The sequence below is a fragment of the Alexandromys fortis genome, unplaced genomic scaffold (genome assembly GCF_014885135.2).
Source record: "Alexandromys fortis isolate MF-2015 unplaced genomic scaffold, M_Fortis_MF-2015_v1.1 scaffold_78, whole genome shotgun sequence".
Lineage (NCBI taxonomy): Eukaryota > Metazoa > Chordata > Mammalia > Rodentia > Cricetidae > Alexandromys > Alexandromys fortis.
Window position 1 is genome coordinate 6,083,577 of NW_026067977.1, and position 5,754 is coordinate 6,089,330.

Below are 5,754 nucleotides of genomic sequence, written 5' to 3' on the forward strand. Positions count from 1 at the left end.
GCTTTTTCAGACACAGGCCAGCTGGCCTTGGTGAGTTCCCGATAGAACATCCCCATTGTCTCAGTGTGTGGGTGCACCCCTCGCGGTCCTGAGTTCCTTGCTCGTGCTCTCTCTCCTTCTGATTTGGACCTTGAGATTTCTGTCCGGTGCTCCAATGTGGGTCTCTGTCTCTGTCTCCTTTTATCACCTGATGAAGGTTAATATTCAAGAGGATGCCTATATGTTTTTCTTTGGGTTCACCTTATTTAGCTTCTCTAGGATCACGAATTATAGACTCAATGTCCTTTATTTATGGCTAGAAACCAAATATGAGTGAGTACATCCCATGTTCCTCTTTTTGGGTCTGGCTTACCTCACTCAGGATAGTGTTTTCTATTTCCATACATTTGCATACAAAATTCAAGAAGTCATTGTTTTTTGAGATATGATTTCTCTGTGTAGCCCTGGCTGTTCTGGAACTCACTCTGTAGACCAGGCTGGCCTAGAATTCAGATCTGCCTGCCTCTGCCTCCCGAGTGCAGAGATTAAAGGTGTATACCACTGGCCAGCTGGTTTTTTTATTTTTAAAAATTATTTTTGTTTTAATTTTTATGGGTGTGGGTGTGCCTATGAAGACCCTACAAAGGACCGACCTTAGATCCGTAGAGCTAGAATTCTAGGCAGGTGTGACCGATGATGGACATGGGAGCTAGGAACTGAATTCTGGTCCTCTGGGAGAAACGTAGGTGCTTTTAACTGCTGGGCTGTCTTCTCTCTGGCTCCCAGTTTTTATTTATTTTTTATTATCTTATGTGTATGAATGTTTTACTTACATGTATGGAAGTGTGTGTGCCATGTGTGTGCCTGGTGCCCATAGAAGGCAGAGGAGGACATCGGATTCCCTGGAACTAGAGTTGTTAACAGTTGCTAGTTGCCACGTGGGTTCTAGGAACCAAACCCAAGTCCTCTGGAAGAGTGGTATGTGCTTTTGAGGTATGCGCCACCTCTCCAGGTCTCCTAAGGGCAGCTTGCAGGAGTGGGTGTTCTCTTCCCACTATGTGGATCCAGGGATTGAACTTAGAGTGTCAGGCTTAGCAGTATGCATGCTTTTACCTATTGCACCATCTACTAGCCCAATTACTGGTTTTCCTATGGTGACTTTTGTACCCAATCCTCAGTGTAACGGGCAACATGTCCAGCATCATAATTCCTCACTTAAAAATACACAACAGAGGGCTGGAGAGATGGCTCAGAGGTTAAGAGCACTGGCTGCTGGCTGCTCTTCCAGAGGTCCTGAGTTCAGTTCCCAGCAACCAACCATACAGTGACTCATTTATAATGGGATCTATAATGAGATCTAATGCCATCTTCTGGTATGCAGACAAGCACTCATATATATATATATATGCATATATTAAATATATATTTAAAAAGAACTTTACAGCTAAAAAGAAAGAAACCCTATCTCAAAAAAGCAAATAAATAAAAAATACACAAATAAATGCCATGACAGGAAAATGTGTCTGTGTCTGGGATGTATTGTATAAAAGAAGAATACATTTATAAAAACACTAAAGAGACATAGTAACAAAAACAGCACGTTACTGACATAAACCAGGCACACAGACCATTGTAATGAAATAGATCGGGAACTAAGACCCAGCAACCATTTGATTCATGGCAAAGTTACCAAAGACAGTTGCAGAATCCTCTTAACAAAAGCAATGCTAAGAAAAGGGGGTATCCACAGACAGAGCTGAAACTAGGTCTCTGTCTCACACCGTAAAATCAACTAAACGGGGGTCAAAGCCATTAGTACAAAACGTGACACTTTGAAACTGGTAGAGGAAAATGTGGGGAGGCCCTTCAAGATAGAGGCGATGACTCTGAGCGCCACACCAGTTACTCAGGAAATCAGAGTAAAAGTTGACTCACAGAACTGTATCAGATTTAAACGCCTCAGACAGCACAGAAAAGCAAGCAAGCAACCAAACAATCTCTAGAGAGAAGGAAAAGCCTACAGAATGGGAAAGACTCTGCTAACTATTTAGTCCATGGTGAGTTAATGCCTAGGATAGGGTTAGTGGGATGCTCAGGGGGTAGATGTACTCGCTGAGCAAGGCTTAGGACCCGAGTTCGACCTCTTCAACAGTGGAAGAAAAGAACTGATCTCCAAAGGTGTCTTCTGGTCTCCACATATGCCCCATGATACTTATGCACCTGCTTTCATACACACACACACACACACACACACACACACACACACACACACAATAAATAACCAAGTAAATAAAACAACTTTTTAAATCAAGCATATAGCCAGGTGTTTGTGGTGTGGGCCTTTAATCTCAGCATTTAGGAGACATAAACAGGAGGGTCCCTGAGTTTGGGGGTCAGCCTACTCTAAAAAGTGAGTTCTAGGACAGTCAGGGCCACATAGAGAAACCCTGCCTCAAAAAACAAAAAGCAAATTTAGAAGCAAAGCACATATAAAGAACTCAGAAAAGTTAAACAACAAAACAGCAAATCACCCAGTCAATAAAAGGGCAAATAAATCAGACAGTTCTTCAAAGAAGTACAAGTGGCCAATAAGTACATTAAAATACTTTCAACATTTGTAGCCATCTGGAAAATACAAAACAAAACTAATATAGAAGGTGTCTGTAGCTCAGTTTAGTGTTTGCCCAGCCTGTGCCAGCCCTGGGTTCAGTCCCCAACACTGCAAAAAACAACAACAACAAAAATATCCATTTCCCATTCCTGAATCCTACATTACTATGTCATCCTACTCCAGTCCAAGTGGCTGTCATCAAACAGAGAACAGGGACTGGAGAGACAGCTGTGGTTAAGAGCAGTGGCTGCTTTTGCAGAGAACTAGGCTCAGGTCCCATCACCCACAGAGTGGCTCACACCCACCTGTAACTCCAGTTCTAGGAGATCCAATGCATTCTTTTGACCACTGCGGGCATCGGGCACACAAGTGGTGTACGATATACATGCAGGCAAAACACTCATGCACATAAGATAAATCTAAAAGATTTTTTTAAAAAAAAAAAAAAGAAAATTAACAGTAAATGTCAGCAAGGATGTGAGGTGTGGGGGGCGGGTGAGGAGTCCCATCATTGCTGGTGAGAAGTTAGTCCAACAGCCTTCAGCATGGAGGTGCCTCAAGCTATGAAAAGCAGGGCCTCCATATGCTCATCCACACCTCTTCTGTGTACATACCACTAAAGAATAAAAGATTGTATCCTGCAGAGATACCTACACACCCATGTTTATCACACATTATCCTAGATAGCCAACTGATGGATTAGCTTAGGTATCTAACAACAGACTAATGACCAAACAAAATGTGATGTCTATTATTACACAGTGGAGTTTAACTCAAACACAAACAAGAAGGAAATCTTGACATTTTAAAAATAAAATCCACGAAACTGAAGATCGTATTAACTGAATAAACCAGGCTTTTCCTAAATATTGTCACAAAAGTTGTTAAGTGTACCAGTTAGTTTATGTCAACTTGATTCAAAGTTGAGTCCCCTGGGAGGAGGGACCCTCAGCTGAGATGTCTCCATCAGACTATCTTTACGAGTATGACTGTGGAACATTTTATAAATGAATGATTGATGTGGAAGGGCCCAGCCCACTGCGAGTAATGCCACCCCCGGGGCAGATGGTCCTGGGTTGTGTAAAAAACAAACAAACAACCCAAAACACCATGCTGAGCAAACTATGGAGAGCTAACCAGCATCCAGCACTACTCCATGGTTCCTCTGCTCCTGTTTGAGTTCCTGCCCCTGACTTCTCTCAGAGATGGACTGTGACCTGGAAGTGTAAGCCAAGAACACTTTTTTTCCCTCTTCGTTTGCTTTTGGTCAGAGTTTAGTTCAGCAATAGGCATGGGGGGGGAAGAGAGAGGAATATTGCATATTTTTCTCTCTCTCATGTGTATATACATATGATGTGTGGGCTCCTATGTGTTTGAATATGTAGGAAGAGGCCAGAGTCCAATGTTCAGGGTCTTCCTCAATTTCTGTCTACCTTATTTTTGGTTTTAAACCTTTTATTTATTTTTTAAAGACTTATTTATTTATTATTATATATACAATATTCTACCTCCATGTATGCCTGTATGCCAGAAGACGGCGACAGATCTCATTACAGATGGTTGTGAGCCACCATGTGGTTGCTGGGAATTGAACTCGGGACCTCTGGAAGAGGAGCCAATGCTCTTAACCACTGAGCCATCTCTCCAGCCCTAAACTTTTTATTTTATGTGTATGAGTGATTTGCCTGCATGTCTATGTGTGCCTGGTGAAGAGAAGGTCAGAAGAAGGCACCGGATTTGCTGGAACTGGAGTTACAGATGTTTGTGAGCCTCCTGTGGATGCTGGGAGCTGAACCTGGTACTCTGCAAGAGCAGCCAGTGATATTAACTGCTGGGCCATTTCTCTAGCTTCCATCATAGTTTTGGAGACAGAGTCTCTGAATGAACCTGAAATTCATCTGTTCTAGTCAGCAAGAGAATTTACCGTGGATGTTGGAGAGATGGCTCAGAGGTTAAGAGTTCTTATACTCTTGCAGAGGGTCTGAGTTCAGTTCCCAGTAGCCATGATGTCTGAGTCACAACTACCTGGAACTCCTCTAGAGGATCTGACACTCCCGTGGAACCCCAGGGCACTTTTATATACAGTCACATGCACATAAACATGTAATTTAAAATAAAATAAATCTTAAAATAAATAAACAACAAACTTTAAAAACGAAAATTTACCACGAGTGGATTTGACTTCTGTTAAATGTTTTTTTTTGGGTGTGTGTGTGTGTATGTGGGGTCTTAGTATGTTTTTGAGGCTGGTAAGGAACTCCTGGGCTTAAACGTTCCTCCTGCTTCAGTTTCCCAAGTAGCTGAGATTGCAGGCATGCATAGCCACATAGAGCTTCTGTATCTGCCAATACAATCCTATTTTATTTTTTTTGTCTCTAGCCTGTTTATTGTATGCATGGCTTTTTTTTAATTATCTTATGTGCACTGGTGTGAAGGTTTCAGATCCCCTGGAACTAGAGTTACAGACAGTTGTGAGCTGCCATGCTGAGAACTGAACCCAACTCCTCTGGAAGAGCAGTGTTCTTGACCACTGAGCCATCTCTCTAGCCCCCTAACTTTTGTTTCTTAGTTGTTTTTCTTTTTCTTTTCCTTTTTTTTTTCTTTTTTACTTGTTTCTATGATACAGGTTTCTCTGTATCGTGTAGCCCTGGCTGTCCTGGAACTGCTCTGTAGAACAAGCTGACTTCCAACTCACAGAGCTCTGTCTGCCTCTACCTTTGGAGTGCTGGGAATAAAGGCTGAGTCACCACTATCAGGCTGTTTTGTTTGTTTTGCTTTGTTTTCTGAGATAGGATTTCTCTGTGTAGCCCTGGCTGTCCTGGACCTCATTCTGTAGAGCAGGCTGGCCTCCCAAGTACAGGGATTGAAGGTGTGTGCCACTAGTACCCAGCTGTGTGTAGATCTTTTAAAAATAATTTCCCCAGGGGGCTGGAGAGATGGCTCAGTGGTTAAGAGCACTGACTGCTCTTCCAAAGGTCCTGAGTTCAATTCCCAGCAACCACATGGTGGCTCACAACCATCCGTAATGGGGTCTGGTGCCCTCTTCTGGCCTGTAGACATACACACAGAATATTGTACACATAATAAATAAATAAATATTAAAAAAATAATTTTTTCACTAGTTTAAGAGATAGCAGGTTTCCTTATGGCTTTTTCATACATCC

General features: G+C 42.3%; 1 pseudogene; it reads right to left on the minus strand.

Annotated features, from left to right (window-relative positions):
• The window catches only part of LOC126510817 (60S ribosomal protein L15-like), a 9,394-nt pseudogene that overhangs the window by 1,073 nt on the left and 2,567 nt on the right, over positions 1-5,754 (minus strand).